Source organism: Mustela erminea, chromosome 10, assembly GCF_009829155.1.
Source record: "Mustela erminea isolate mMusErm1 chromosome 10, mMusErm1.Pri, whole genome shotgun sequence".
NCBI lineage: Eukaryota > Metazoa > Chordata > Mammalia > Carnivora > Mustelidae > Mustela > Mustela erminea.
The window spans coordinates 104,401,930-104,422,805 of NC_045623.1; the positions used below are offsets into that span (position 1 = coordinate 104,401,930).

A 20,876-nucleotide genomic window follows, 5' to 3' on the forward strand; every position below is an offset into this window, starting at 1 on the left:
GTCAAATAAATAAATAAATAAAATCTTTTAAAAAAAAAGTTAGTAAAGTATAGACCTGGATTCTGCTTTAGAAATTCAAATACCATAAAAATAAATACAATAAAAATCTCCACTTCACCTCGTTCAAACTTCTCCCCGAAAGTAGTCGGTTCTGTTTTCTAAAATACTTCTAAAGGAATACAGTTATAAACCTAGGTCCTAGAGGATAATTAGATAACCAGGCTGAGTATCCCAGCCCACGGCAATTGTGCCCTTGTCTTGTCTACACCGCAGTTCAGTCTAACTCAGGAGAGCAAGTGGTTGAAACTATTTTCAGAGACCGATTAGATTATGAGCTGAGAATTATCCATTTAAATTAAATAATAAAAGACTTTGAAAACTACTAAAAACACACTAGAAAACAATTCTCGTGCAAAGAACCAGAAAGTGGCATCTGAAAAGCCCATATGGGACACAGTTTGAATGACACACCACAGAGGCATGAAACCACTCTGCTGTCCCCAAAGACAGGACGCAGATCTCTGTGAAAGCTGCTTGCCCCGAACTCCGTGGCTAGGATGCTAAATGACAGCTGAATTCGACCCCAAAAAGAAGGCTTTGTCTTTCTTCTCCCAGGAGGTGCAAAGATAAAGCTGGAATTGTCATTTGCTGGGCAGCCTGGACTGAGCATAGCCTCTGCACCACCCTCCCAAGTAAAAGCAAAGTATGTAAAGGAAAAGCTTAATGGAAATATGAGAACATTGCAACAATGACCAAACAAACTCTTATGGACAAATGATACTTAAAGTACATTTGAAGTGTTTTCTAAACCCAGTAACATTCCCTCTTAGCAGTAAATGCTGTCACTAAGTAATAATGGGAATAAGAAAAGTACGCAGGCTCTGAAGTCAGACAGACCACCACCGCTTCGTAGCTGTGCGACCTCAGGCAAGTTACTCAACCTCTCTGGTACCTCATTTCCTTCGTCTGCAAAATGGTGGTAAAGATATCTACTTTCATGAGTCGGCATAGAGATTAAATTAGATAATACGTGTAAATAAACACAGCCTCTAGCACAGTGCCTGGTATGTGAGAGGTTCCCATGAATGGTTATCACAGTAGCATGCCTGAAGCTTCTTCCATGACTTTGTATTTCTAAAAAATAAGTTATGAGACATTGTTTTCCCCTTTTGCACCAAGTGAGGCAAAGTCAGCCCTTCTCCTCCTGCCTACCCAGCCCGCCTCATCTCCTGATTTGAATCATGGCAAAAAACAAAACAAAACACTTGCGTTCTTTTACTGTGTGCGGCTGGCATCTTGCTAAGTGCCGTGGCGGATTCGACAGAAAGGAAGGGACAGGCTGTGCCATCCTAGGTCTGGCAACGCAAGCAAGGAGGTGAGACCTCCACAGATGAAACAGCCAGAATCAAGTTTTAAAAAAAAGCTCCAGTGCCAGATTCCATGACACACGCTGACTTGCCACAGTGAGTCACACTAGTGGGATTTTCAAACTCTTTGTGGTAAAGAACGATTCTTGTTTTCATTTCCAACCCATCGTGAACCAACAAGGGGTCCTATTGCCTATGCCTGCAACACAGCTCATGCTGCCTCCAGCTCACCCTCTGAGTCTGACGGCACCCGGAGGGGACTATGCCTTGTCACCAAGACTAACTCACGGACCACATCCGTAGACATTGTGGTGATGCCAAATTGCCCAAAGTCTCTTCATTTCCCTACTCGACTTGCTGCAGACCTGTAACAGTTTTTGAAGCAGCTTGAAAATAGTATATCTGTAGACCACTTTCTGAGTCATCCTGAGCCGGACCTAATGGGGTAGGGTTTCCATTTTTCCAGGGGCATCCCAGAAGGAGCAGCGGAGGACAGACAAGGGAGCGCCCGGAAGCTAGAATAAGCCCTCAGGTGCTTGGATTGAGTACTTTTATCACGACTTGGAACGAATCCGTAGACTTGGGGTCTAAAAAACGAGGATCAAGAACTTCTATATCTCATGATGCGAGGGAACAGTTCATTCAGGAGGGGGTCCCAAAAGCAATGTAAAGGAGAGAACCTTCCTGAAGGGATTCTAAAACCATCGCCTAATTGGCTTATCAGCTATTGAGGAACAGAATTCAGAAGTGCACTTTTTGGTAAGAACAGTCAACATCTCCTGCTTGGGCACACTTCTCAGGAGTCCTCTTAGGCATCAAAGGGAAGGAGACGGGAGTGAGTCCAAAGCTTGGGTCAAGCCCTGCCTGTCAGGAGCTAATCGGCTCAGGCTCCCAAGCCACACGACCAGCCTTCAAATCCTGGCTCCTCCATTTACTAGCTGTGCAATCTTAAGCCACTGGCTTGATCTGACTTCGTTTCGGCTCCCTCGTCTAAGTGGGGACAGCAATCACACCTCCCTCAAAGGGTTGTCCGGAGAACCGAATGAGGTCACAGGTGTAAACCCCTTAGAACAGTGCCTCGATGGGCCACCTGGGGTGGCTCGGTGGGTTAAGCATCCGACTCTTGATGTCAGCTCAGGTTGGGATCTCAGGGTCATGGGTGGAGCCCAGCATCAGGCTCTGCACTCAGCATGGAGTCTGCTTGAGGTTCTCTCTCCCTCTCTTTCTCTCCCACCTGCTCATGCTCTCTCTCTCTCTCCAATAAATAAATCAAACTTCAAAAAAATAAACAAATAAAAAAATAAAAAAGAACAGTGCCTCTCACGCTGCTAGGGCCAGCTGCTGTTATTAGACTTTTCTCCTCCAGTAAGTAGGTTCATGTTCATCCTCAAGTCCAACGTAGAGGTATTTAGGATATGGGATATTGTGGTCTGAGATCCTTTAGCGCAGGTGGTGAGGCCCTGATAGTCAAAAACCCTGGGTCTAAGCAGAACCCATGGGAAGTGCTCCTTTCTGGGCCCCTTTCTCAGTTGGTTGCCCCTCGTGCCCTTCAAAGCCCAGTTCAAAGGCCACATCCCCAAGTAAGCTGTATGAATTAGGAGCTGCTCATAGCAGAAACCCATCTCCTGTGGCTTTAATCAAATAAGGGCTTGTTGTTAGCACCTCCTGAGGAGTCAGGATTGACACCCTGGGGCAGGTGCAGCAGGTCCTGGATATCATCAGGAACCCAGGCTCCTATCAGGGAGGAAGTGGAAGGAAAGACTGAGTATGAAGAGGTGGGGGCTGGAGGAAAGCTATTCTTGGCAGGCACCAGCCAGTCCATTCCCACCCTGTGAGTAATCAACGCCGTGTCAGGCGGCCATCCCTAATTGCAAGAGAAGTACAGAAATGGCTTCTTCACCAACCCAGACAAAATCAGGGCTCTGTTCATAACAAAAAGGAGAAGAATGTTGAATGGAGGGGCAACACGCAAGGCTTTCCCTGACTCCTAAGACTAGCTCAGGTCCCACTGTAAGATGCTTTCATAGCGTCATATACTCCTTCTTTGTGTCACTTACATGTAAACTGTAATTCAATAATTTCTTATGAAAATAAGGTTTGGTATCTGCTTCATACCAGAACATAAGATACGGAGGGCAAGACTCATGTCTCTCCTCCCCCTCCCGCCACAGCCTAACACCATGTCTCCAAGCCAGTAAGCACAATAAAAATATGTGGAATCGGTAAACAAAATACTTAATAAAAGCTCATTGATGGACTTAGGAACTCTAGACAATTAGCTTCATTTTTTTTCTTGTTTAAACTCAGACTAGAAATATTTTTATGCCTTATAAGGTTAATGTTATGAAGAATATGTGAAAAGAAAACCAAGAAACACTGGGAAAATATGTTGGGTAAAAACTTGATACGTGTGGCAAGAGAGAAAACAGAGCCTTTGAATTCATTAGGGATATGCTTTAAGGTCATGGGAATAGAAAAATGTCACACAGGAGAATGCCAGGAATATAACGGTATTATTTGGTGATAGATACGGGAGGTGGGGACATATTTAGATATGGCTACCTTTCTCCTTCTTCTCCTTTTCCTCTCCTCCCAGGAAAAGAGAAATGTGTTTCTTATAAACGGAATCAAACAACTCAGGAGAGCTCATTTACCAACAGAAGTTCTTCTCCATTCACTCACTCAACTGAACAAACCACTGCTTGCGGGAACATGCACCATCTTGGATCCCAGGAGAACAACAGTTATCAAATGGACATGGTCTTGACCTGCACAGCCCTTCTGTGCCAGTTGGGGCAGTGGGGCAAGACAATAAAGAAATAAATAGATTTACTGCTGGTGATAAACGCTATGAGATGCTGTGGCAATAGAATAATGAGAGGGAAGTGATATTTAAGCCACAACCCAAGAATGAGAAGACTACTATTAGAATAGCCAGGAAAAAACACGAGGTGACCAGAACATGGTGGGAAAGGGGAGAGCTGCTTGATATGGTTCCTTTCTCTGATCACCTCTCCTATTGCTCTCTTTCACACACTGGCCAGTCCTGCTGTTACTTGAATGTGCCAAGCATGCTCTTGCTTCAGGCCCTTTGCACGTGCTATCTTCCTGTGCTCCACTTAAACATTCCCATGTATCTCCTTATTTACTCTGATTCAGATCTCTACCCAATAAAGGAATAAGGAAATGGATGAGGCTAGAACTAGATTTATTCTCACATTAGTTCCACACATGTTGGTTGAACTGCTGTCCGTGTGCCAGGTACTGTTCTAGGCCCTGGGGATATCTGGTTAGATGCAAAGCGAATCTCTTGCTCTTCTAGGTCCTCCATTGGACTTGGGGAAATGGACAAACAGACAGTGTCTTATCAGACGGTGACCCTTATGGGAGTTTCTATTTGAGAAAGGGTGATCAGAAGAGGCCTCTTTGGGCACCTGGGTGGCTCAGTTGGTTGAGCGACTGCCTTTGGCTCAGGTCATTGATCCTGGACTTCCAGGATTAAGTCCCGCATCGGGCTCCCAGCTCCTTGGGGAGTCCGCTTCTCCCTCTGACCTTCTCCTCTCTCATGCTCTCTCTCACTCATTCTCTCTCAAATAAATAAATAAAATAAAATTAAAAAAGAAGAAGCCCCTTTGAAGAAGTTTTGAACAGAGGCCTGAATGATCTACGTAAGAGAAGAATCATAAGAATGATCTACATAAGAGAAGACTGGGGCAAAGATACAACAAAGGCAAAGGTCCCAAGGCAGAAACTATCTCTAAAAACCACAAGAAGAGACAATGCTGTCAACAATGCTGTCAAAAAATGATGTGAGGAGCGCCTGGGTGGCTCAGTGGGTTAAGCTTCTGCCTTCAGCTCAAGTCATGATCTCAGGGTCCTGGGATTGAGCCCTGCATCAGGCTCTCTGCTCCGCAGGAAGCCTGCTTCCTCCTCTCTCTCTCTGCCTGCCTTTCGGCCTACTTGTGATCTTTCTCTCTGTCAAATAAATAAATAAATAAAATCTTAAAAAAAAATGATGTGAAAGCTGTATTAAAATTTTGTGTGCTCCTCAAAAGATATGCTGAAGTCCCAACCCCCAGGACCTTACAATGTGATCTTACTTGCGGAAGGGGTCTTGCAGGGTCTTACTGCATACATATATGTACTGAATCCAATATGACCCATGTCCCTACAAGAAGGTCATTTGCAGATGGAGCAGAGATTGGAGAGATGCAACTTCGTGTCCAGGTATGCCAAGGGTGGGTGGCCACCACCACCAGCATGAGGAGTCAAGGAAGGATTCTCTGTAGGGTCTTAGAAGGGGTGTGGCCCTGCTGACACCTTGATTTTGGACTTCTGGCCTCCAAAGCTGGGTGACAATAGATTTCTGTTGTTCCAAGCCTCACGGTTTGTCATACCTTTGATGGCAGATCTGGGAAACAAATATAGATGCCTTTTAGACATCCAGGTTCTGGAGTTGAGGGGAGAATTTGAGGCCAAAAACATAAATTCGGGGATATAATTAGAACATGATGAGCAAAGAGGCTAGACTTCACTCTACAGCCAAATCCAACAATCTGCTATCCACAGGAATGAGCAGATGCCAGCCTTTGGAAGAACAAGGTGGCCTACATTCTAAGACGCCTGTAGAAATTTAAGAAAGCCAAGCAGATCACCATCTTGGTAGATTAAATCAATGCCACAGCCAAAGCAGATAAAATCCTCTGTAATGGTAGACCATTAAACAATAAAACCATAACACAGAATTCATGATCCAATAAATATAGTAAAAATTTCTTAAATGGTGAAATGCAGCCAATGCACATAGGTAGTGGTAATCAGTGACCTCAACAATTACCAAAGTGACAGAATTAAGTATCAAAGAACAGACAAGGAAGTAGCCCAGAACGATATAGTCAGTAGGACGGAATTAACAGATAGAAATGGGGAACAGGAAAGAGCAGAACAATAAACTTCCTTTGTGAGTAGACAGGTCTCTCCCAAAAAATGTCATCAAATTTTAGAGCAGATGTTGGTCACATGTGTGGATCCAAACCACAATAAGAAGAAAAAAATGAACAGAAGGAAAAGGTACCTCGAAATCATCCAAACTTCACAGAGCTTGAAACATCATGGGGGATAGGATAAAATTCAGAACATGGCAGACCATTCTTCTCACAGTGATCGAAATAAGTATGATACCTCACTTGGTAAGATAACATCTTAAATTAAAAATCATGTCCTTTGGGCTCTAGGGTGTGAGAAAAGACTGTGTGCAAAGGACGTCACCCATCTGAGTCTGATCAGCGGGGTCGTCTTGGCAGAATCCCCTACCCACCCCTCACCCTGGGAGCTCACGCCCCACCCAGAGGGAGCAGGCTGGGTTTTTTGCGGAGAAGCTGTTGCCTCTGCTTACAAAATATCTACTACGTTTTCTTTCGTCTTTCTCACAAGTCCCTTCAAGATGCCCATTTTTAAAGAAATCTCATTGCCTCTAAACTCCAGGTCCAAATTTTTCTTCCAGCAGCCTGATAATCAAATTAAAAACTGTGTAGAATCCATTTTTAACAAACGAGGATCCTCAGACTCAAGAAGTGGGTGTCTGGCAGCAGCAGGGATTTCCTGCCTCTTGTGTTGGATGAAATCTCTAGTTATGACATTGTTATGTCACCAAGACACAGAGCTTGCCAAACCTCATCTTAGACATTTATGTGGGTTTTCCCGAATTCCCTTCAGCAATTTAAATCCTAGATGTTATTGCCAGCTACCAGGAAAATTAAATAGGGAATATTCAGGAAATATAAAGTGACTAACAGTTAGCGTTGCACAATTCTTTCTCATGGGCATTTTCCATGGCTGGGAAACAAACTTGAGGGGAGAATGGAACACAGTAAAAGTTCACAGACATCCTGAGGTCCAGAGTCTACAGACATATGGAGAAATTTCTGGTCCTGTTCCTGGAAGGACTGAATGTTTTCAGTAAACCTCTCTGCCTGGGGCTTGTTTGATTGTATCTTAGTAGTCATGATTAAGTACAGTCAGAATTGGGCATTAGTAAAACTCAAGATTTAAGCCTTAGGGACCTACAGTCGGCCCTCTCTCCAAAGGGTAAGGAATTTCTAATCACCTGAAGTAACGAACTATTATTTGAAACACATTTAGACCTTCCCATTCAAACTAACATCCCACAATAGTCTGAGATTGTATTATTACACCTTTGTGAAGTAGTGCTAACTTGCTCCCGAATCAAAGAATGGAGACCATGTTGAGAGATGAGTGTGGACCTTGCTCCCCAGTGTGACCACACTGTAGAGACCAGGCCCAGGACGTGGGCACAATTCTTACAGCAGCAAAGAACGTGACCACTGTCAGCTAAGAGCGTTCTCACGTGTATAAGATGGAACCACAAAGGACAGAAAACAACTGTGTGCCTGCTTGACATGGACAAAAAAGATACATTCCAAAAAATAGAAAATAGAGCATTTTGGCCAGGATCCCTTAGGTCTGGAATTTCCTCTGTTTTCCAGTATAATAGGAATCAAAGCCTTCAGAGAAAACTTTACTTTTAAAACAGGCTTGTTTTATCTTGGACTTTTCTGGGGTGGTTGAGTTTAGCTGTGAAGGTCAGTGTTCGTGTCTGAATGTATCCAACATGGGGAAGTCGTGAAAGGTGAGCAAGTATGTCCTCTCCCTCGCTGGCTCTCCTCCTGCCCGTACATAAATGGAACAGTAAAACTGTAAAAGCATCCTGTTGTTCTCGCAAAACATGTTTATCTAAAGTAAAGATCCGTGCCTTATATCCTAGAACAAGGAAATGCTTACCTCTCTACTAGATATCACTGGATAGGTAAATTTCTGATTTCCTTAGAAGAGAAGACATTTATCTACAATCTACTTTTGTGTATTCAATCCAAAATAAGTAGCATGTGCTTTCTTTGTCCCCATTCATCCCTACCAAAAGCCGGGGGTGTGGGTGCCAGGGAATGGGGGGGGTACCCAGAATCTATAAAAATCCCGCTTCTGTGAAATGTTCTTTGTACCTCCTGGCCCCATCTCACAAACTAATAAACTGTCTAACCCCATGCTTCTCTGCCCTCCAGAATACACATCAGAGCCAGATGGAAATTCCACTGACCAAATTAAAACACACTAATTGGGCATCAAATTTCTTCTGAAAATGTTCCTTCCCAGCATCATAGATGAGGTATCGTGTGGGTGTTGGATGTACAACTAAAAGGAAATTCATTCTTTCTGTACAAATAAATCATTCAAATTCACTTTACTAAACTCTCTCATTGGTTCCTGGAAATGATCAAATGTAGGATGTGGGGAATTTTACTGCTCAAGTATTCAAAAGGTTTATTCAGTGAATGGACCCAAGAAGAGTGGAAACAAGACAGCTAAATAATTTTTTAGATAATACATGTTTCTTTGCTAAAACAGTTCTAGAAAATCAAAGGCTATATCTGGGATACAGATATACAGATGTTCTTAGCTTCATATGGACACATGCAAAAATCTTTGCTGTTTAAATATGCTAAACCTTTAAAAAATTAAACTTAAGACTTTCTGTTGTAACAGTGACTCCTAGTTCATAGTATCTGCCAAAACACACCATAAATATAAAATTAACCTTACAGTTAGGGAATTCCCATCAACGTAGTCAGCTCCATAAATTGCAATGAACTTTCTATCCATTGTACAATTTTCACAATGATTCAAAAATAATTGATCATCCCAAATTTTTTTCAGAATCGGTGACCTGACCTAAATGTCACTGATTATGTTTACAGAGGCCTTAAATAACTCTTGTATTTCTCAGGTCAAGGTCAACATCAGCAGTGACAAATCATGTTAATAGCACATACCCTTGATATGATGTGATAAAAACGACACTTTATCTCTATATGGTCTTCCTCTTTTAAACCAATAACATTATGAGAAAAACACTGGATAAATTCCAATAGAGGGACATTTGACCAAACACCTGACCAGTCAGTCTTCCTCAAAACTGTCAAGGTCATCAATAACAAGAAAAGTCTGACATTGCCACGGTTAAGGGGAGCCGAAAGGAGACATGACAGCTATTGTTATCTGCTGCTGTGGCTGGTCTCCTGGAACAGAAAAAGGACATCAGGTAAAATACTAAGGAAATCCAAATAAACAATGGACGTTAGCTGATAATGTATCAATATGATACAGATTGTATTATGATAATGTATCAGTATGTATCAAAATGTACCAATATGGTCTCATTAATCACAAGTAATATCCACCTGGGAGAAACTGGATGCAGAGTACAGACAAACTATGGACTGCTTTCTCAATTTTTCTCTAAATCTAAAACTGTCCTAAAAAATAACGTCAGTTTTTAAAGTCTTTATGGCTATTGTTTAAAATGCCAGCTTTGTATCTGCAGCTTACTTGTAAATGGCGCAAATAAAAATAATATAGAAAGAAACAGGAAGAAAATAAGATAAATGTAAAAAATGTTCACTTACGAGGACTCTTGTGAAAGTGTCTGAGAATTCTTCATACTCATCTTGAAACTTTCCTGTAAATCTGAAACTATGTCAAAGTAGAAAAAAAAAAAAGAAAAAAAACATGGGGCGCCAGGGTGGCTCAGTGGATTAAAGCCTCTGCCTTCGGCTCGGGTCATGATCCCGGGGTCCTGGGATCAAGCCTCACATCAGGCTCTCTGCTCAGCAGGGAGCCTGCTTCCTCCTCTCTCTCTGCCTGACTCTTGGCCTACTTGTGATCTCTGTCTGTCAAATAAATAAATAAAATCTTAAAAAAAAAAAAGTAAAAAAACACGAAGGCAAAGAATTGCCATAAACCACCACAACAAAAAGAGACATATACTAAACAGGGAAAATATTTGTAACATATGTGATAGACAGTGAATTAATTCCTCCATGTATAAGTCATAGGAATAAGGCAATACCACAGTAGAAAAGATAAAGAAATAAATAAATCACAAAAGAAGTGTAAGGGCCAATCAACATGCATGTAAGTGCATGTATATGTGTGCACACAGACACACACGTATATTCTCAACTTCAGTATCAATAAGAGAAATGTGCATTTTCCTAAGATAAAATTCTGCCTAATAAATTGACCCTCAAAAACAAATAAAGAAAAAAACCCTAAAACTAATAAAAAAATCCAAAGTTGGACAGCGTATCATTAAATGAGCACGGTACTGCTGGTGGTTGTCCCAACTGGTCCTATAGTCTGGTTGTAATTTGGGAATCATGAAAGTTTCTAAAGATGTTCAATCCCTTTGATTCAGTATTTCCTTTACTTGGTAGCATTTATCCTGAGGAAATAAGCAGAGAGGTAGAAAACTTACATGCAAGGCAGTTGATTATAACATGATTTGTAATAATATTATGTAAAAAGCTTAACAATTGGAACTGGTCAGGGGTGAATCATGCTATATCCGTATGATAGATTACTAAGTAGCCGTGATACTATCACATCATGAAAGAGTGCTTACTGACAGTGGGAAATGTTAACAATATATCCACTGTTAACAGTAGTTCTCTTTGGGCGGGGTCACTACTGGGCTGGCAGTAACCTCAGACACCATGGAAAGAGATTCCGCGTGGGTTGTAGGACATAAGCCCGGGGGTGATTCTATTTCTGAGGGGATGCAATGGTGGCCGTAAGCAATTGATAAGCTTCAGGACCCAACTCTGGAAAATGACATGGACTTTACAATAAAATATTGAGTTTTCCCAAATTTAAAAAATGTTGTGTATTCATTCATTTTGCAAATATTTAAGTACCCACCGTATTCAAAATATTATGCTAGGTGCTCCACAAGGAAAGGAGAGGAGCCTACCGAGTTTGATAAAGGGATCTCTCTGTCCTCCGTGAGCTTACAGTCTAACACGGGTGCTCCAAACAGGTTTACAAATGACTGTGATATAAAGCAGAACAATGGAAGAGGGAAGGAGCACGTCCAGTTACGATGACAACAGAGAGAGCAGTGTCTGAGATGAAACGGAGTCATCTTTTAACCAGTTTCTATTGCCACAGGGAACACCGGGAGCGAGACATGTGAGGATAGTGTAGGAAACAGCCTGACCAAGGAGGAGAGATGAGAAACAGAAGGCTTATTTGGGAAAGCATTAGTTTTCTAATTTGGCTGAAAGCGTGAAGTAGGATGAGCTAAGAACTGGGAAAGATAGGCTAAAGGCAGAGATCAAAAAGCCTTAAATACCCATCTGAGAAATCTGGACTTCATATGTTAGGCAAGTGTGGTTCTTAAAGGTCTCTGAGCAGTCTTTCTTCTGACAATCTGAGAAAATCTGTACCGACAAGATGAATCTGACTTTCCCTGTGGGAACAAGGTAGACTAGCTCTCCAGAGAAACTCTTCTCGTGGTAAAGCAACTCAGCTGCAAGCACAATATTTGAGAACATCTTTATAAATACATAACTGGGTTGGCAAAATGGTAGGTGAAATCCTCAGCTCTCTGACATAGGAAAAAGCATGACTCCAAATGGGTAAGAAAAGGATGAATTGTCATCCGCCAACTCCTGATGGCCAAGGGCAGGAGGTCAGTAAACTACAGCTCATGGGCTACATCTAGCTAGCCACCTGCTTTGGTAAAGAAGGTTTTATTGGAACACAGTGAAATCTGTTCATTTTGTGTATTGTCAATGGCTGATTTCAGGCTCCGATGGTAGACATGAGCAGTTGCAACAGAGAGCAGATGGCCTGCAAAGCCTGGAATATTGATGAAGAAAGAGTTTGTTGACTCCTGGCCTTGAGTTTTGAGGGGTTGAGCCCGTGGGATTTGGGAGACAAAGCCAGATGTCTGCATAGAGTGGGATGCCATAGAAAAGATGAGAAAAAAATTGGGACCCTAAAAGGTGACACTTCCAGTAGCTGGATTAGGAAAATGTTTGTTCTGAAGAGAGAGATGGAGAGGATACTTACTTGCCTGTCTTGGCTGTGGTAGAAAGGAAGGGAAATTTTTCTTTACCATTAGCCCATCCTTGTACATGTCAGAACCCACAATATCTGCATGGGGGTCCAAAAAACTCTTGGCCAAAAATTTGGTTTATCCAGTAAGCCTGGCTTGGGAGTGCCTCTTGGTGTCTAAACAAACACCAATCTTTGAATTCTCACAGATGAAGTTCCAAAAAATATAAGCTTCAAATCAAAAAGCACAAGATTACATGAGTAAACGCACTAGTAGAAGTAAAACAAAGCAGAAAAAACCAAACATCAGGATGAGACCCATAAAATAGATATTATTATTAGATGCCAATATAAAATATAATGTTTACTATACTATACTATTTACTATAAGAAATAAGATACCACCAAAGAAAAGAGATTATCAAAAATGACCAACCATATTTAAGAACAACCAAATAGAACATTGAAAATGATAAATATAATAATTGATATTATAAAGTCAATTAACATTAAAGTAACATATACAGATAGACACTAATAACAAACTGGAAGATAGATCTGAAAAAATTACACAAAATCCAACACATAGAGACAAAAATAGAAAGTTAAAAAGAGCTAAGAGACACAAAGGACAAAGGAAGAAAGGTCTATTATTCATCTAATCAAAGGTATAGAAAGTGAAAAAAGAACAGGGAACGTACAATAGAAGTAACAGAAATAATACCCAACAATTTTCTAGAACTAATGAAATACAGCAGTCCTCAGATATAAATGAAAGAACTTCCACAGACCAATTAATTATAAGTAAACTGCAATGCACCAACAAAAAGAAAGGCTTTAGGGGCGCCTGGGTGGCTCAGTCAGTTAAATATCTGTCTTTGGTTCAGGTCATGATCTCAGGGTCCTGGGATTGAGCCCTGCTCTATGGGGAGTCTGCTTCTCCCCCTCCCTTTCCTTCTGCCCCACCCCCTGCCCATTTGTCCTCTCTCTCTCTCTCTCTCTCTCTCAAATAAATAAATAAAATATTTAAAAATAAAGAGAAAGTCTTCAAAGATAGAAAGAAAAGATAATACCTATAAGAATGGACAGTTAGACTGACAACTAGTTTTTCATCAGTCTTTCATAGAAGACAGGGGGATAATACTTTCAAAGTTCTGAGATAAAAATCAACAATTTAGAGCTGTACGTACCCAAAATTATCTTCTAAGAAGGAGGATGAAAAAAAGACATTTTCAAGCAGATAAAAACTGATAGAATTTTCAAACAATGTGTCAATCCTAAAAGAACTTTCAAAACAAACATATTTTAGGAAGATAGAAAAGTAACCCTAAAAATAATTTCTGAAAGACAAGAAGGAGTTATGATAGATGGTCAAGACTAAGTAAATACAGTTGACCCTTGAAAAACACAGGGGTTGTTCTGTGTATAACTTTTGACTCCCCAAAACTTAACTACTAATAGTACTGTTGACTGGAAGCCGTCCTGGTAATGTAAATAGTCAATTAGCAAATGTTTTGTATGTTATATATATTATATGGTGTATTCTTACAATAAAGAAAGCTGGAGAAAAGAAAATGTTATTAAGAAAATCATAAGGAAGAGGGGGCCTGGGTGGCTCAGCTGGTTAAGCATCCAGCTCTTGGTTTTGGTTCAGGTCATGATCCTGGGGACATGGGATTGAACCCTACATTGGACTCTGCGCTCAGCAAGGATTCTGCTTGTCTCTCTCCCTCTGTTCCTTTTCCCACTCACACTCTCTCTCAAATCTATAGACAAAATCTTTTTTGAAAAGAAAGACAAATCTTGAGGAATATATATTTGCGTACTGTATTTATCAAAAAAAGTCATGTATAAGTGGACCCATGTACTTATATTTCCAAACTGTGTTGTTCAAGGGTCATTTGTATTGATATATAATAATATATTATATATAATAATAAATAATGTCCAATTAGTGGTGCTAAAGAGAGATTTGAATTCTAGGTAAGAAAATAAAATTTGGAAGGCAGTGATATGAGTTAACGTGTTTTAAATGTGTTCCTTGTACTTTTCAGGAGGATAAAGATATTACCTTTAGACTTTATTATGATAAGTATGCACGTCATAATTTCTAGATAACGACTAAAAAGGAGAACTAAAGAATATAATTTCTAAATTGGGGTATGGGATAAGAAAAAAATGTAACAACTACAAAAAAAAAAAACAAGAAAGAAGAAAAAAGAAACTCCTTAGAGCAAGACAAACAGAAGGTACAGAGTTGCGTGATAAAAATAAATGATAATTATCAGTAAATATGCTAGTAGTCACAATAGATATAAGTGAACTAAACTCTCCAGTTAGAAGACAATTCAAAACAAAACAAAAACCTAGCTCTGTGCTTTTTACAAGACACACCTAGAACTTAAGGAAACCCAAAGATTAAAAAGAAAATTTGGGAAAAAAAGTCACCAAAGTACAAACTAAAAGAAAGCCAGTGTGACTATGGCAATACTAAACAAAGCAAACTTCAAAGCAAAAGTTATTACTAGTAGAGGCTCAAGATATAGTAAAAGAATGTTCAATTTACCAGACAGGTGTAACAATTCTAAACTAGTATGCACCTATAGCCTCAAAATATCTAAGTAAAAATGTCAACAAAATTACCGGAATAGAGTGAAGGAATTAGACAAACAGCCAGGGACAACAAAAGGAAGCTACTATGATGAGCTACCCAAATACCCCTTGAGGGTAGAAAGTCTTACCTCTAGGATTAGAGCCCATATTTGCGGCCAGAAAATAGCCCTTAGCGGTCAACCCTCTTCAGATAGGTCTCAACTGGAACAAAAAAACAAACAAAACAAAAAACTGCTTTGCCCCCAATATTACTCTTCCTCCCAAGGGCAACCCATATCCAATGACCCGCCAAGGGGGTGGAAAGAATAAAGACACAGCTCCCTTTCCCAAGCTGGAGGGCCAATCCAGCTCCCAATGTTTCCAGACAATCAGCTAAGGCCTATCTTGGGCCTGCATCACAGCTCAGCTTCTCCTTCTGCCCAAATTCCTCCTCCCTTCAGGAGATTCCAAAAGCACACGCTAATAAATCAGCCTCCATCCCAAAGCCTGCTCCCCACGGAAACCAATCTGCAACAAATACCCAAGGGGGAAGCACTTGTTAGAAAGCGTGGAATTAAAAGTCAGGAAAGAAGGGGTGCCTGGGTGGCTCAGTGGGTTAAAGCCTCTGCCTTCAGCTTGGGTCATGATCCCAGGGTCCTGGGATCGAGCACCACATCAGGCTCTCTGCTCAGCAGGGAACCTGCTTCCTCCTCTCTCTCTGTCTGCCTCTCTGCCTACTTGTAATCTCTGCCAAATAAATAAATAAAATCTTAAAAAAGAAAAATAAAGTCAGGAAAGAAGAGAGGGCTAAAAAGTAGTAGTAAATTGGATGCCCACAGTGAAGCATCCTAGAAAGACTAGAAGACTGAGGAGGACTGAAGGGGGGCGCCAAAAGTGTGTGACACTATAGTGCCATCAAGGTCAAAGAAAAGAAAACTTCAAGGTACTTGTAAGTTACAGTGTTAAATGTTTATCCTATAGATAAGAAAATTGTTGTTGCAGATACTCAATGTATACCAAAAACACCCATTTCCCTTTCCTCCTGGTCCACTGTCAATTTGACCAGAGGAGACCACCACCTCCTCTGCTGTTAGTGGACGTGCTTCTGGTGAGCTGATCCTACCCGTGGTTCTGACGGTGGCCTTGCGCTCAGGCTTGGCCAAACAGAACACGCATTCCTTGCCCCTCGGTTTGAACTAATGAGACTCAGGCCCAGAGTTTTTGTTCGAGCCATTAAATAAGCTTCTCCTTCTTCTTCTTTGTTTTTTTTTTTTTAATTAAAAGACCCAGAGTTTGCTGGCAGCCATCTTGCCTCAGACCTGCTGGCAGCCATCATGTCACCGAAAAACCTCAAGAGAAAGTTACCACAAAATGGGACAAAGCCAAAAGTCAGAGAAAACCTTGATGGGGTTGACATTGAGCACCTGAGGAAAGCAGTTCCTGCAGACATGCCCCCTTAGACTTGTCCATGACTGAAGCACTGAATGCCCCCCCCTTTTTAAATGAATTTGATTTGGATTTTTCTGTCACTAACACTGTAAAAAAAAGTCCCGAAACCACGAGGACGAGTATTCCGTATATTCAACTTCATGTTCCACTTTTTACACCAAGTGTGATTATGGAAGAATCTGTGGTGTTTGAAAGTAACCGCCTCAGTTTAAACCCACAGTGACCATCTTTGTAACCTTGGGCGTATTACTTCATCCTGGTCATAAACTGGGCGCAGTAACAGCGGGGACTTCACAGGGTGTGTGAAGGCTTAATTAACGCATATAGGAAAAGCCCTAGGACAGAGCCCACTTCCTAGTAAATTCTATAAAAGCATAAGTTGTCGTTAGTTATTATTATTCTTAATTACAAAATCTGCATAAGCATCATTTTAATAGCTGAATAGATATTCGATAGTTTACGTGCCGATAGACCTACAAACAGGCCAGTTTTCACTATCACGAACAACACTGCCTCAAACAACTTTGGGAGGAAAGCTTTATGATTTTATTATTTCCTGAGTGTAGAGCTAGTGAAAATACCGAGTCTCCAAGTTTTTGAAGAAGGCAGAATCTTACAGTCTCGTTATGAACTCTTTCGCACTTTTATATCAGTTAAGCTTCCTGTGTGCCTGTCTATAATCCCCACCACCCAACGTTCTGGGAATGTTTTTCTGGCTCACTGCCCAGTACCTACCATGGACTGGCACACAGTAGGAGTTCAATAAATATTAATTGGTGAATGAATGAATGAATGAATGAATATAGGTAGAACCCGGAGAAGTGTTGGCATTTGCTGACTTCTCACAATGCTACTGTGCCTAATCACTGGGTATATCCCCTTGTGCTTGCATTACAGAGAAAATGATAAAGCCATTCATGTTTAAGCGTTTCTCCCGGAATTTTAAGTTTATGTACAAACTAAATATATTTTTCAAAAGGACACATGCTGGGGTGCCTGGGTGGCTCATTTGGTTAAGCATCTGTCTTCGGCTCAGGTCATGATCTCAGGCCCCTGCTAGTATATGTGCTCTCTCTCTAATAAATAAAAATCTAAAAATAAAAAAAGAAAAGACACATGCCTATGGATGTTTCTGAGTATGGGTTTATAAGAAGATGCTTATAGATTTTTAGCAACTTGTTATCTTCCCTTCAGAGATGCTGAGATCCTTCCTGCCCCTAGTGTATCTCCCCAAGGATTTCTGGTGCCTGAAATCTCACTGTGGCAGACCCTCTTCTTTGGCATAAGCTTTTATAGCCCCTTAAGTGGAAATACTGCAGATCAAGTAAGACATTTTATCTTCTAAATCGTTTATGCTCCTGGAATTTAACAAAATAACCTCCCAGATGAATTAAATCATGTACACTAATAAGCAATAGAGAATTTTGGAATCTTGCAAAGATTCTAAAGATATACTCAGTGAGTAATGACCAGCAATCACAATGAGAATATAGCAATAATGACAGAGACAGATACTGTGACGGAATGCTGATGTTCTAGGCTATGTTCTAAACACTTTCCCACGTACAATCTCATTTCTCTGGCCCAGGACCCTCTAGAGTAGGAGCCACTGTTATCACTGTCCTACAAAAGTGAAGTAAGCCGTTGAATCCCTCGGCTGGTGAGAAAGTTAGGATGTAGGCCCAGAGCCTGGGTTCTTCACTGCCCCAGATTTCTTATTCTCATTCTACCCAGAATAAAAGAAAATATCTGTCACTGAGGGATTGATCTGGTAAGATAACAGCAAATTATTTCAGAACTAAATCCAAAGAAGTAACTTCTCAATTTTTTCTTTTCCTGAGGGAACAGCTTTGCTCTCCATGTATGCTGTGCACACTGGGCGATTTGCTTGTGTCTATATCAACATGTCTCTTCTGTGTTGGTGGCAGTGTAGGAATGAAACAGATTTCTGAAATCTCCTAATGAAGGGTTTATGTTAATATTTTTAATAAATCTATTAATTTATTAATTTATCTGGCAAGGGACTAGAGCGCACCCTACTGGCCAGCTAATAGGAAATGCACCATTTGCTTGGAGGGAAACGTAATGCTGGAGTTTGAAGTTAAATCAGATTCATGTTTAAAAGAAACCTGAAGCTTTGCGCAGTGGTAGTATCATAGCCAATGAGGTTTATCCGAGGCACGATTATTGCTAATTAAAAGAAACCCGAAAAACACTGTCTTGCAAAAATCCACATATTCAGTTAATGCACCTATTGGACACTAAAAAATTTTAATAGTTCTAAGTTCCAGAAATGGGCTAGAACTGGAAATACAATAATCACCAAAATAGCATCAAAAGCTCCCTAAGGGAGTATGAGGTCAATGAAAAGTGATTCAATTTAAAAATAAGCAACTATACAAATAGCCTCTCTAAAATTCATACTATGAAAAAGGCTGAGTTTACTGTTTATATGTTTTTCTTTTCTCTGCCTCTGTCTCTCTCTCTCTTTTTTAGGCGAAAAATCTAGGAAGGGAGAGGAGTATCCCTACCCACAGAAGGGAAAAATGGAATTTGTAAAGAAATCTTTTTCTGCTCAATTTTTCAACTGGCTGCTACCGTTGGAAGCGCCATGGAGACTTCCCTGGGCTGTGGTGGCCTTCATGAAGGAATCCCGGCTCTTACCAGCCTGGAGGTTTTGCAGTAACACACAAAGGTTATTGGATATATAAATATATATCAGTGCCCGGATGTCCCTAAGTCATAAAGTGGCCTACTAACAAATGACTCCTAGGAAATTCAATTCTTCCATTGTTGTGTATTTTTTTTTACTGCACACTTAGCTATAAATTAGTAAAAAAAGAAAACTGCATAGTCACATTTAGATCATGAACAGACAAAAGTAAACAGTCTAGGACTAAGAGGGCAATTCAGAACGTGTCTCACTAAAAAGTAGTTCTTTATAAACAACAAAGAAACACAAAACCGTCTATAATCAAGAAGAATAAACACCAAAACGTGTATCCTCTTCCGCAGGATTCAATATTTGAACATAAATTTGGAAAGCTTGTAAGGTCCCTGTTCAGTATGCTCCTGCTTACCTACGACTTGTGGTCTTGCTAGACAGGGTGAAAATGAACAATGTCTTTAGAAAAGCAGTGTCTGTCGTTCTGTGGTTTCTGAGCCAGAACCGCTCCTTGTTCTTACTCCAAGGACAGCTTCTTCTTACCCTGAAAAATGGGCAAGTGCACAGAGACAATTTAGGTCAGTGTGATGTAAGTCTAACATTTTAGATGTTATGTTTAGTTTTTTTTTAATTAAAAAACAATCAGCTAATATAAATTCCTTGGGAAGTACATCAAGATTAAATGGATTATGAGAGATATAAAAAAAATTGTCTGACTTCAACCTTCTCATTGGAGACAATTTAAAACAAGTTATGTTCTGTACAAAGAGAATATTTTTACCCTAAACCTCTAGTCTAGTGTTCTAGTCTGTTAAAAGTCAATGAATGATCACTTGATGAACACAATATGCTAATATTATTTCACGCTGCTTAGCATTTTCCTTGTAAACTCTTCCCAAAATAGTCTACAATATCATTGACATGACCACGTTATTACAAAATATCACTAATAGACTATTAGATAAAAGATTTGTGGGGTGTTAAGTCTATGCATGCAATTCAGCAACAGGTGAGCAAGCTATATCACATGAACATAATTGTAAGCAAAATTCAGTAAGCAATCAACTCTGTTTTTCCCCAAAAAATGAATAAACCAAGTTGTTGATTCTGCACGTTTAAAATAGATTGGAAGGGGAAAAAATGGATTAATCGTATATTACTTGTGTTTTTATGATTTTTGATAATTTACCAAAATAGCACACCAGACAGTTCACAACCATATAACAAGTATCCTGTTGATCTTTTCTCTAAAGAAGGGGTGTGTTTGGTGGTTGCTCTGGTAATTATCACTGGTAATGAATAGGGGAATGTAAAAGCATGCCAATAAGGCCAAAGCACAAATTACAACTGTATTGTAGTGGCTTGAAATAGCGTAACGAGGGTTCCTTTTGGATGAAACTTGAGCTCATCTAGGTCCCCATTCAGTAAATGCTGCACTGTGAGGTCTGAAAAGATGTTCTCTGGCAAATTCTCAGGCTGGTCCTTTTGGTACACTGATAACAGCATATGGGTAAGAGTTAAACATAAATGAAAGCGAAATGGGGGGAAACAATCTGGGCAGATATTCTGTGAATCAAAAAACCGAATTTGGTTAAGAAAACCAACAAGGAGTTGTGACTAATTTCCATCATCCTAAAATAATAATAAACGGAGGGCACTGAGAACATCATAGATGGAATCATTAAATTGTTGATAAGTAGCACAGGCATGAAAATGACCCATGAGCCCCTGTAGGCCAGAGGAGCCCATCAGAAAGACCAAAAGAGTAGAGCTCTCTGCTAAACATCTGTTTATCTTGCAACTGAAAAGGGCAAAGGAATCCTTCAGATGTGTGTGTGTGTGTGTGTGTGTGTGTGTGTGAGAGAGAGAGAGAGAGAGAGAGAGAGAGG

General features: G+C 40.4%; 1 long non-coding RNA gene and 1 other non-coding gene across 2 annotated transcripts; one reads left to right on the plus strand and one right to left on the minus strand.

The window, feature by feature from the left end:
* Nucleotides 1-3,246: 3,246 nt before the first annotated feature.
* LOC116600760 lies at nt 3,247-19,389 on the minus strand. Its single transcript, XR_004289799.1, has 3 exons — nt 18,452-19,389; nt 8,890-8,904; nt 3,247-3,258 (listed from the first exon to the last, which is right to left on the minus strand). It is a non-coding gene; the product is annotated as an uncharacterized LOC116600760 (long non-coding RNA).
* On the plus strand, nt 18,456-18,596 carry LOC116568308. The gene has a single exon (XR_004276543.1). It is a non-coding gene; the product is annotated as a U4 spliceosomal RNA (small nuclear RNA).
* Nucleotides 19,390-20,876: the final 1,487 nt, after the last annotated feature.